The sequence below is a fragment of the Pseudophryne corroboree genome, chromosome 6 (genome assembly GCF_028390025.1).
Source record: "Pseudophryne corroboree isolate aPseCor3 chromosome 6, aPseCor3.hap2, whole genome shotgun sequence".
In the NCBI taxonomy this organism is placed as follows: Eukaryota; Metazoa; Chordata; class Amphibia; order Anura; family Myobatrachidae; genus Pseudophryne; species Pseudophryne corroboree.
In genome coordinates this window covers 469507062-469520533 of record NC_086449.1, presented here as the reverse complement: position 1 = coordinate 469520533, position 13472 = coordinate 469507062, and the positions used below count along the sequence as shown (strand labels likewise).

Below are 13472 nucleotides of genomic sequence, written 5' to 3'. Positions count from 1 at the left end.
GGCAAATTATGGGGGGACATTACTACTGGGGGGGCATCAACAAGGGGCATTACTGCTGGGGGGCATTACTGCTGGGGGGCATTACTACTGGGGGCATTATTACTGGGGGGCATCTACTGGGGGCATTACTACTGGGGGGTCATCTATTGGGGCATTACTACTGGGGGCAGCTACTGGGGGAAATTTTTACTGGGGGCATCTACTGGGGGCAAACTACTGGGGGACATTATTACTGGGGGGCATTATTACTGGGGCCAACTACAAGGGGGCAAACTACTGGGGGTAAGCTACAAGGGGGCAAAATACAAAGGGCTAACTACTGGGGGCATACTGCAGGAGGGCATTACTACTGGCAGCGTAACTACAGGGGCATTACTACTAGCGGCGTAACTACAGGGGCATTACTACTGGTGGCGTAACTACAGGGGCATTACTACTTGGGGGCTAAACTACAGGGAGGCCAAACTACTGGGGGCATAACTACAGGGGCCAAACTACTGGGGGATAACTACAGGGGCCAAACTACTGGGGGCATTACTACTGGGGGCTAAACTACAAGGGGGCATAACTACAGGGGCTAAACTACAATGGGGCAAACTACAGGGGGGCATTACTACTGTGGCTAAACTACAAGCAGGCAAACTACTGGGGGCATTACTACTGGGAGGCTAAACTAAAGGGGGGGTAAACTACTGAGGTCATAACTGCAGGAGCATTACCACTGGGGGCATAACTACTAGGGTGCTAAATGACTGGGGGTATTACAACAGGCAACATTACTACTGGGGGCAATACGGGCATTGCATAAGGGGCACCACTACTATGGGGTCTATATAAGGGGCACTACCAGTACAATGGACATTGCATAATGAGCGCTACAACTGCGGGCATTGTATAAGAAGTGCTACTGTGGTGGGCATTATGTGTATTACGGGGTGCTACTACTGTGGGCATTATTACGCTGCCCCTCACACACTGCCCCCTGTACCCAGCACCTCACACACTGCCCCCTGCACCTTGACCCTCACACGCTGCCCCCTGTCCCTCAAACGCTGCCCCCTGCACACTGCACCATGCACCGAAGCCGCACGCAAATGTACTTGCCCATTCCATGGTGCCCCCCCTACCATTTTCTTCTGGATCCGCCCCTGCATGGATGTTTAGATTTATGGATTTTTTTAAATCAAATTATAACTCTACTTTAATGGACATGTCAATTTAAATGTTTTTAAAACAATGTAAAGGCCCCCGACGGAGGATAAGATGCTATGTAAATGTTAGTTGCTCATTATATGATTGTAGGATCAACTGTTGCTCTGTAGACCTGAGAGTTAACTGAGAAACACTGCAACATTGTTACAACATAAGAAAATAACAGTATTAGCGATAATCAACAGGTTCTATAACCGTGTACAGCAAAGGGTAGGGTGGACAAGAACAAACTTAAAACTACTGTAACCATGTCTCAATTGTATAAGAAAATGGGTTTAAATCAGAATAACTATATGCTTCAGCATACTGTAAATTAGAAGATTTGTGGTCACTTACAGTTGAATCCTTTTCTCTTAAGCAGGCTAGGGAACACTGGCTCATGGGATTGCAGGTTGGGGCTGGAGCTGGCACTGTAGCTTTAAAAAGTATGCTCTTGCACTCTGCAACCCCAAAATTCCAGTACTTCTTTAACCTACAGATGCGACCACATCCGGCTGTGCTCTCCCTGATATGGTCGCATCTGATGCGACCTTGTCAGAAAGCTTACTGTGCAGCTGCAGGAAGAGACCCTTCCTGCAGTTGCTGATCTCAGTGGGACCTCCGATCACTCTGCTTCCTGCTCCCATCGCTGCAGCACTGACACTGTGCGCTGCAGAGCACAGACACTAAACTAAAAAGTTAAATAAAAATTACAAATAAATATAAAAAACTAAACTACAGCAAAGGGGCTGCTAAAAAACTTGCCCTACTACGCAGGCACCTAAAAAACACTGGAACTCTGGGATTGCAGTGGGGAGGAGCTTACTTTTTAAAGCTACAGTTTAATTTAGATGCCAACTCCAGCCCCAACCTGCTAACCCATGGTCCAGTGTTCCCCAGCCATGCTGAAAGAGAAAAAAAGTTTATACCAATAACTGATAATGGCATTATTGTTGTGGAATATGTAATAGAAAATTCTATATTAAATTGATTGATACTTTTAATACTAAAGACAAATGACTAAGCACACCTACATATGTAGATAATTAAAACAAATCTTTTCATCTAACTGCTGTAAAACACATCATCATAAGAAGGTATGACTATGGACTACGAAGCTTGCCTTGTGTAACTTCTGGATGAATTGAAGCTGATTAGGTTATTACTAAGTGTCAATAGTAATACTTTAAGATACTGCAGTCTTCCCTATTGTTCTGCATCACAACCCATATACAATAATGTATCTCATTTTATTTTTTACCAAATTATTCAGATTGCATTTTAATTGTATTTATTATTTGCACTCCTATTAATCATGCGCAGTGCATTCAAGCTGTACATTACTCTTAGCCTAAGGATACATTTACCAACTCCACAGAGGCTGTTGACTGTAAAGGAACGAAGTTAACGCTGGAATGCAAACATTATAAGTATAACGGCGACATCTACAGGCAGACAAAAGTTATTGCTATGGGGTCCTGGTTTGCACCAAATTGAGGGACCACAGTGGCCACAGAAAATAGTTGTAATTGTGGCTCAAATATCGGGTTGGTTCAGGTTTGCTCTTATAGCAGTAATAGATGAATAGGACAGTGATAGGATTCAGCTTTTAAATTACTTTTGAAAAAAATTATTTAGTATAATTTATTTTTAGCAAATTATAAATGAAATGTAATTACAATACATTTGTCTGTTCAAAGGCATAAATCTGTTCACAGGCAAAAAAACTGATAATATAATGATATAAATAAGCAGAATATGCTTTGAAAGTTGCAAGGATATAACACATATTGCTTAAAAGTTGATATCCCATCAAACAGGGTGTAATACAATAGAAACACTTGCAACAATAACTAAGAAGACAATGACATAGCGAACACACTAAATGAGTTTTTTCAACAGTATTTACTAGAGAGGACCCAATTCAGAGACTAACACATAATCTCAATAATGAGAATATCCCACTGATAGGTACTTATTTAAGCGAGGAAGTAGTCTGTGACCGATTAAAACATTTAAAGATTATTAAGTCACCAGGTCCCGATGGTATTCACCCAAGGGTTCTAATGGAGCTTCACTCTGAACTTGCAAAACCGCTATTTTTGATCTTTAAGGATTCAGTAATATCAGGTATGGTTCCCAAAGACTGGCGTATAGCGGAAGTAGTGCCTATATTCAAAAAGGGAAGTAAAGCTGAACCAGGTAATTATAGACCAGTTAGTCTTACATCTATAGTGGGGAAAGTATTGGAAGGTATTCTAAGAGATAGTATTCAGAAGTTCCTTGAAGTCAATAAGGTCATTAAAAGGAATCAACATGGGTTTATGAAGGACAGATCCTGTCAAACCAACTTACTTGGCTTTTATGAAACAGTAAGCGCAAACCTAGATCAGGGTAAAGAGGTGGATGTAATCTTTTTAGGTTTTGTCAAAGCGTTCGACACTGTACCACACATGAGACTTATCTACAAGCTACAAGAATCAGGGCTAGGAAGCACAATATGCACTTGGGTCAAAAACTGGTTAGATAATAGGGAGCAGCGCGTTGTGGTTAATGGATCTTTTTCAACTTGGTCTGAAGTGCTAAGTGGTGTGCCGCAAGGCTCAGTATTAGGACCGCTATTGTTCAATATTTTCATTAACGACCTAACAGAAGGTCTAGAGAGCATGGTGTCAATTTTTGCAGATGATACCAAATTGTGTAAAGTTATAAATGCGGAGGGGGATGCTAAGTCGCTTCAGAATGACTTAGTTAAATTAGAAGCTTGGGCAGCGAAATGGAGAATGCGCTTCAATACAGACAAGTGTAAGGTAATGCACTGTGGTAACAAGAACAAAAATAACACCTACCTACTAAATGGGGTAAAATTAGGGGATTCTGTACTGAAAAAGGACTTAGGTTTCCTCATAGATAGCAAACTAAGCAGTAGTACCCAAAGTAGGACTGCAGCAAAGAAGGCTAATAAGATATTAGCATGCATAAAACGGGGAATTGATGCTAGGGACAAGAGTATTATACTCCCATTATATAAATCACTTGTGAGGCCACACCTTGAATACTGTGTACAATTCTGGGCACCTTACTACAAAAAGGATATCCTGGAGCTAGAAAAGGTTCAACGGCTGGTGACCAAACTAATTAAGGGTATGGAGATGCTGGAATACGAGGAAAGGCTTGCAAGACTAGGCATGTTTACACTGGAAAAGAGGAGATTAAGGCCCTCATTCCGAGTTGTTCGCTCGTTGCCGATTTTCGCTATATTGCGATTAGTCGCTTAATGCGCATGCGCAAGGTTCGCAGAGCGCATGCGCTTAGTTATTTTACACAAAAGTTAGGTATTTTACTCATGGCATAACGAGGATTTTTCATCGTTCTGGTGATCATACTGTGATTGACAGGAAGTGGGTGTTTCTGGGCGGAAACTTGCCGTTTTCTGGGCGTGTGTGAAAAAACGCTGGCGTTTCTAGGAAAAACGCGGGAGTGTCTGCAGAAACGGGGGAGTGTCTGGGCGAACGCTGGGTGTGTTTGTGACGTCAAACCAGGAACGAAACTGACTGAACTGATCGCAATGGCTGAGTAAGTCTGGAGCTACTCAGAAACTGCTAAGAAATTTCTATTCGCAAATCTGCGAATCTTTCGTTCGCAATTCTGCTAAGCTAAGATACACTCCCAGAGGGTGGCGGCTTAGCGTGTGCAATGCTGCTAAAAGCAGCTAGCGAGCGAACAACTCGGAATGAGGGCCTAAGAGGGGACATGATCAACATTTACAAATATATAAGGGGACAATATACAGAGCTTGCGCAGGACCTGTTTTTGGTTAGATCAACACAGAGAACTCGTGGACACTCGCTCAGGTTAGAAGAGAGGAGATTCCACACAATACGGCGTAAAGGCTGTTTTACGGTAAGGATGATATGTGTTTGGAATTCCCTGCCTGAGGGAGTTGTAATGGCCAACTCAGTCAACACCTTTAAGAATGGGTTAGATAAATTCCTAATAGATAAGGATATCCAGGGTTACGGGGCATAGTCACGCACTATGGTTATTATAAAAAAGAGGGGTTAATCGGAACGGCAGTCAGCAACTTCAGTCAAAATTTTATACAAAATAATTGTGCATAGGAGAACACAAATAGGTTGAACCCGATGGACAATTGTCTTTTTTCAACCTTAGATACTATGTTACTATGTAATGGGGGTCATTCCGACCTGATCACATGCTAGGTTTTTTTCTGCACTGTGATCAGGTCAGAACTGCGCATGCATATGCACCGCAATGCGCAGGCGTGTTGTATGGCTACAAAGCGGATCGTTGCTGGGCGATGGATTGTACGAAGAATCTATTCGCACAGCCGATCGCAAGGAGATTGACAGGAAGAAGGTGTTTGTGGGTGTGAACTGACCATTTTCTGGGAGTGTTTGGAAAAATGCAGGCGTGTCCAGGCGTTGGCAGGGTGGGTGTCTGACGTAAATTCCGGCCCCAGACAGGCAGAAGTGATCGCAAGGGCTGAGTAAGTTCAGAGCTACTCAGAAGCTGCAAAAAATGTTTTTGCACAGCTCGGCTGCACATGCGATCGCACACTTGTAAGGCTAAAATACACTTCCCTGTGGGCGGCGACTATGCGTTTGCACGGCTGCTAAAATCAGCTAGCGAGCGATCAACTCAGAATGACCCCCAATAAAAAGAGGAGAGAGATAATGGGAATGTTCATTCTTTGCTTTAGAAACAATCACATCTTCATTTTTTGTGTTTTTTAATTTTTATTTCACTTATTCCAATTGCTGAGAAACACCAGGGCAGATGTATTAAGCCTGGAGAAGGGATACAGTAGTAATAAAGCAGTAAAAAGTGCAAGGTGATAACTAGTGGTGCAAGTAGAAAATCTTTCTTAGTGGTAACTGTGCGCGTGCGCCAAAAAATAGGCGTAGCCAATGAACATGGGGGCGTGATACACATATGGGTGGACAGATACACATATGACCCCAATAGTGCCAGATACACATATGCCCCCACAGTGCCACATATGTTCCCACAGTGCCAGATACACATATGACCCCACCATGCCAGATATGCCCCCACAGTGCCAGATACACATATGACCCCACCGTGCAAGAAATGCCCCCACCATGCCAGATACAGATATGTCCCCAGCAGTGCCAGATATGACCCCACAGTGCCAGATACAAATATGCCCCCACAGTGCCAGATACACATATGCCCCAACTGTGCCAGAAATGCCCCCACCATGCCAGATACACATATGTCCCCAGCAGTGCCAGATATGACCCCACAGTGCCAGATACAAATATGCCCCCACAGTGCCAGATACAAACATGCCCCCACAGTTCCAGATACAAATATGCCCCCACAGTGCCAGATACAAATATGCCCCCACAGTGCCAGATACACATATGCCCCCACAGTGACAGATACACATATGCCCCACAGTGCCAGATACACAAATGCTAAACAGTGTAGGATGCACATATGCCCCAGAGTGCCAGATACACAAATGCCCCACAGTGCCAGATGCACATGTATCCCACAGTGCCAGATGCACATATGCCCCACAGTGTCAGATACACTTATGCCCTACAGTGCCAGATGCACATATGCCCCACAGTGCATATTTCCTTCATTCCTTCTTATCCCCATCCTCCCTGCTGCTCATCGCTGCTGTGTGAGGGGAGGAGAGCGCCTCTCCTGCCCCTCAATGCTCAGTGAAGTCCGGTCTCTGGCGGCGGCGACGTGAATCTCACAAGAGGCGCTGGTTCATTAGCAAGAGATCACGTACTGGCAGCCAATCAGGAGCCGCAGCTGCTAGTCCGTGAGCTCTGATTGGCTAACGAACCAGTGCCTCTTTTGAGATTCACGCTGTCGCCGACGGAGACCGGACTTTACTGAGGATTGAGGGGCAGGAGAGGCGCTGTGCTCTACTCCCCTCACACAGCAGTGGCTGCAAGCATGGCGGTCGGCCTGGTAATTTCCTACCGGTATGCAGTACCGCCCTGTACCGCCATAATTGCAGCACTGGTGATAACACACCAGCCAATCATTACGGATTTGAAAAATGACAGGAGCTGACTGGCTGGTGCGTTATCACCTTGCTCTTATCACTGCTTTATCACTTATTTATCCCTTCTCCAGGCTTAATACATCTGCCCCACTGTATTATTTCAGTCACCACTATGGGGGGGCGGTTATGATTAGACACAACAAGGGGAGTTAGCTATAGCCACCACCACATGAGTCTTAGCACTAGCCGCCCCTGCTTGTCAGCATTCTAAAAGTCGGTATGCCTTGGTCGGTCACGTGACCACCGGCATCCTGACTCTCGGCATTTCATATCACACCCGTCAAGAGACAATGTAGGGAAATACTGTGGATAATTTACTGATGAAAGGATGAAGAGCCCTGGGCCTTTGCTGGCAACAGGGCTTGTTAATGCATCACTCTATACAATAATGGTGTTACCTCTAGCAACCATCCTGCCAGTGTTGAGCCTTTGCTGGCTATGACTTCCCTTTGCATGGAAAAGCCAATTTAACAAGTATTTGTGGTGTTAATTGTACTGCAGTAATGTCTGCTCTGTTAATCTGCTGATAGCAATAACAGAAAATAAAAATGAATTCAGGAATGGATAGGTAGATATGTACATAGTAGGCAAAGGGCAATGATGTCACAGTCATACTGAATCCCAAATGTCTGTAATGGCAGGTAGGTAATACTTTCCATTTCATATACCTGTATGGGAACGTAAGCTTAACACTGAACAATTTATTTAAATTTATTATTATCTGACAAGATGCAATATCACGGTTTAACTTAGAGCGACAGTATGATTGAAGGGCTATCACTATGGCCACCCACCACTACACACATGGACCTCACGTAGGAACACCATAAAGCAGTGCAATCTGATCAATCCACTTCAATTCAGAAAATGCAGAATCATATTATAAGTCTAAAGAAAATGTGCTATACCTGTACAAACATTTAATTAACATTTAATAGCCTATGTCAGGTCTAATTATTCACTGTATTTAACAGAAAGAACACATCAAGAGTCACCTCTCATTTTCAATTATGTCCTACAGTAGATACATCATCATACAGAGCTGATGCCTAATATAGATAAAAGACATTAATCATTACAATTACAAATATTCTACGTGAATTCAGGTCTACTGTACTTCCTAAGTCTGATTCTCAACCAGACACAGTACGTATTAGTTTTGCAACAAGTATCTAAAACTGTTAAGATTAAATTCTATGACACAAAATTCTAGTGTATCATATTGTTTTTTTTATTTTGAAAAGATAGCACTCAAATTTAAAGTAATATTGATAGTACTCAGGAGCGTAGCCAGTACTTTGTGGGCCCCATTGCAACATTTTGGAAGGGCCCTGTCCCAATACTTATACATAGATACCTCTACCAGCAGTTGCAAATATTGTGCCCCATAGTAGTGTCCAAGTTTATTTTATGCACCATAGTAATTTCATAGTTTATTTTATGAACCATAGTAGTGCCTTGGTATACATTATGTCACATTTTATGGCTACCAGTACATATTATGCAACACAGTGCACCCAATTCATATTATGACATACAGTATCTTCAGTTCATATCATGCCTCATTACAGTGCCCCCAATTCATATTATGCATTCGGTATAGTGCCCTACTGTTTATTTTATACCACATTACAATAAGCAGGTCCAGGGGCATAACTATATTGTAGAAAGCCAAGGCAAAAGTTTGTAAGTGCCTCTATGCATCACCTAATGGGGAATAATATATGTAACACATGTCTGTTTGACAGGGAAGGTGGGACCCTCTCAGCTCTTGTCCCCATAGCAGCTACACTCCCTGCACCTATGGTAGCTACGCCCTCAGAGCCGGCCCTAATCAATATGATGCCCTAGGCAAGATTTTGGCTGGTTTATTTTTACACTGCAATTTAGATTGCAGATTGAACACACCACACCCAAATCAAACTCTCTCTGCAAATGTTATATCTGCCCCCCCCCCCCCTGCAGTGCACATGGTTTTGCACAACTGCTAAAAAATTTCCTGCTGCGATCAACTTGGAATTACCCCCATTATTAATGCATTTATACACATGACACACAAAATGCCCCTTACAGATATGCTGAACACTATTGCACATCGGACCTACCCACACACAGCACTCACATGGCCGCTAACACTGTGACCTCTGCCTCTGCTTGGATACAGATGTGTCCTCATACATCTTGCCTCAATATGCCATGCAGCTCTGCTAACGTTGGGTGCCTTTTTTTGTAGAAAATTAGTCTTATTTTCATTGCAATGTGACTAGGATGCAGCTTCTGCTGATTAAAATGATATGTAGCATGCCTATATTGTGTGCAACTGTGGCTGTATCTGCATATGAAATGCTACGTTACAGTGATTTCCAGTCACACACAGAATATACGCATGCTGCATATCATTTTAATCAGCAGAATCTGCTTGTGCCCCTATGTATTGCAAATGACATAGGCATTTGCCTAGTTTGCACATGCCTAGGGCCGTCTCTGTACACCCTTGATAGTACTCCCACTGCATTTTACTTTTATGGCTCACGTTTCTGTTATACAGGGAGTTATACAAGGAGTTTGGAATGTGCCTCTGCAGTTAGAGCTGTCTCTGGCTACAGGTCTCCTCTGTAACTGTGGGAGGCCAGAGAGGTACAACACTTAACGTAGACGAGTACATAACAAAATCCATTTTCTGTCATTCTTTGAACTCCCTGCTAAACATCTGTCACCCACATGTGCAGTGTGAGAGGTATGGTGGAAGCACACTTGCTCTCACTGTCACTAGCAACAGACAATCAGGGACCCCCATCCACCGAATATATAACACACTGGGGACTGAGACCATAACACAGATGAAAGTACTCACAGAACTGGAACTGACCATGTGCAAGTGACACTTATAGGCTCCAAGTGGCTGCACTGAGGTAGTGGCCAGTTGCATATGTGCAGTGTGTGAACATGACAGCGGGGAGAGAGAGAGGGACGGGGGGTCAGAACAGAAAGGATAGGTCCAATAAGATAAACAGGACAGGGTACCAAGGAGAGAGATAAACAGAATGAACCCCTGCACAAGAGGTAGAAAGGGAAGAAACAGGGGGAGACAGGGGGAGGGGGAGAGAGATGGGAAGCCACTGGAAAAAACCTAGATAACTGCATGCAGCCCAGAAAATAAAATTTCCAAAATTCTAGTATATACTGTACTGTAAATCATTATGTATCAGTTATGTCTGGTACCTTGTGAACAGAGAAGACCTGCGCACGGAGTAAAAGGATCTTAATGTTGTTAGGTGAGCTTTTAATACAAAGGTAGCCCAACCTTAATAGATAAGTATACTATATACAAAGAACAGTATAGCGCTCAGCCACGTGTGTCAAGATTGAAGGGATGACTAGATGAGAGTTCAATAAAAAAACTTTACTGGTGCAATAGGACAAAAGTACAATACAAAAACCAATGCAGAATTTAAATTACGTCAATGAAAAATAAAATTCTTGTTGATTCTAAGGAAATTAATGCCTGCTAATTCCAAGGTACTAATTACCCTAGATGGCATGTGGGTATAGATTATGGTTCTACAAATACACAATATTTCATTTATAAGGACTTGGTGTAATCCTCAGTTACACCTTCTTACTGTACCTACAGTTTCTGAAATGTCTACACACAACTCAGAAGTACTGTTGGTGACCCAATGGAGGAGGATCGTACCTCTCCAGCGGTGTACAGATGATTGTGATTCCCTCTCTAGTGGTATCCAATGGAGCTGGCAGTATACGATGGAGGTATCCATTAGTACATTATTTATTTAGATTTTTTATCAATGAATCATAAGTCTGGTATGTAATTGGTTTCTACACACGGAAGCTGATAAGGAATTGGTTGCAAAATATGTCATTTATAGTAAAAAAAAAAAGCATATTGCCGTTGATATGCCGAGTCTAACACTTCAGGAGCTGTGCACAGATTGCACATTGCCAGCATATGGACCCTGTTTACATAAAACAAATGTCACAAACGCTTACGCCAATACTTCTAACCATTTTTTTTGCAGGCAAAATACACATTCACTATTGGACATCTTAATAACACTTAAAAAATCCTCTCTCATACAACAGAAACAATCTCTCCAACATGTGTATGAAAATTAGAAATGTGCATTTCAGTTCCCCAGAAATTCAAATGTACGAGAATTTTGTGGATCCGTACCAAACCAAAACCCGATCCGGATCTCTGAGGAGATCCGATACGACCCGAGTTCCTGTTTAGATCTTCCTGCGGTTCTGAATTAGGATTTTATATCCAAATTTCCGGTTTTGGACTGCAAAAATTGCATGATTTTAGCTAGTTTTAACAATTTATATCAATGATTATCGATTTACTTTATCGATTTTAAACTGTGACAAAATCAGAATCCAAACCAAAAAACTTGAGGGTGGTTTTGCAAAATCAAAACACGAGGATGAAATTAGAACCAAAACCAAATCATAGTACGTAATCCGCGCACATTTCTTACGCAAAAAAAAAAATGGTAAAACAAACACAGCACATGGCTGATAATTGATAAAAGCACTTAGCATCAGTGGACAAATCACAACAGCTTATTACTACCAATTTACTAGTGTAGGTGATCATCATCATCCGATAACTGCATATGCCACCGACCACCTACAAATAATACTGCTCTCTGATGTTCTGCTTGTGCTTACAATTGCACAAAAACACCCTTATTGTATGCCCCAGTCCTTCCCATTTCCAGGTACAAACAGATTTTACCTGGCTTTGTTGCATGGGATGTGACGGCAAGCTGTGCTCACATCCCATGCAACCCCAGGCTCTGCTGCTCTCTGGTGCCCTGGGTTAATTTATTTTGTTAACATTCATGTAACCTAAACAGTGTTACTAATCTCGTGTCTTGTACACAGTGAATGTATTGGTGGTTGTTTCACCACATTTAATAATATTTGCTTAGATACATGCATGAATTTAGTTGACATACAGTACGTATGGCTCAGCATTGTATTTTCCTAACAGATGACCTTATTGAAGTGGTTCCCAAACTTTTTGAAATCACAGTGCCCTAGAGTATCAGAATTGTTTTCATGGCACCCCAGGGCAAAAAGTTTCTTATTGTGAAATTCAGAAGAAATTATTTAATTACATAAATTGTGTTTATATGTCATCCTTAGGTTCAGTTATGTGGTGAGGGACAGGATTCACTTCTGTTTGTCCACATATTTTTGGCAGCCACAAGCACTGGTTTTGACTATTACATTGATTATAAATAATTTGAATTGGTCCTGGACCACCAACCCAGGGCACCTCTGCAAGTACCAGAGGCACCCCAGGGTGCCTAGGCACACAGTTTGAGAACCACTGTCTTATTGCATTACGCTATGTCATATTTCTAATTTGTGTTGTTCTATCAGACATGCACCATTGCAATATTTCTGTGTAAGCAGTTAGTATGGTTACTAGATGCACCAGTCATCCGCACCTGTGCACACAATGGTCATGTGCAGTATTGAGCAGGGAGTGTGGTGTGCAACATTTATGGTGGTTGCGGTTTTATAATGTAAGACTGTTGATCGTGTTGAGGAAGGCACTAATTAAAAGCGCCAAAATATTGAATTAATATGACTGTCCTGAGCCTTTCTGTTAAATTCAGAGAGCCGCCAGTTATGACTTTATAACATTTATATATATATAAGTTGTAACACTGTAAGGGAACAAGGTGCCGTTTCGTGGGGTAAATGGCAGCTATGCAGCAGCTGAGAAATCACACAAGTCCAGTGTGTAGTGCAACTGGCCACGACCAGTTTTATTAAACAGAAAACAAAACAAACATCAAAAGAAAATACCTTGCCTGTCCGGCACTAACTAAACATAAGACGTTCCTAACTGTCTCTAAACAAAAAACACAGAGGTTTCCAACCAACACTGTATGGCTCACTTGTGTAAGGAAGCGTATTTCTCTCACAGAGATCCTGCAGTCTTCCCAGGCAGTCTGCACACACTAATCAGGCTAGCAGCCCTATAACCCACTTACACAGCTGAAACCCTGATTAGCCCTCTGTGAGGACAAACACCCAAACTGGGCCCAATGTCTGGAACTTGCCCTATCTCTCTTTCAGGGCCCTTATCCAGCTTTTCCAATAAACTGAAAAGGTTCTGACAAAACAAAACATTTTCCTAATACATGTAAGACAAGAACCTGGG

At 42.5% G+C, this 13472-nt stretch overlaps 1 protein-coding gene across 6 annotated transcripts in view; it reads right to left on the bottom strand.

Moving 5' to 3' along the window:
* Positions 1–13472, bottom strand: part of TSPAN12 (tetraspanin 12) — a 363516-nt gene that overhangs the window by 38605 nt on the left and 311439 nt on the right. The window lies entirely within an intron of this gene.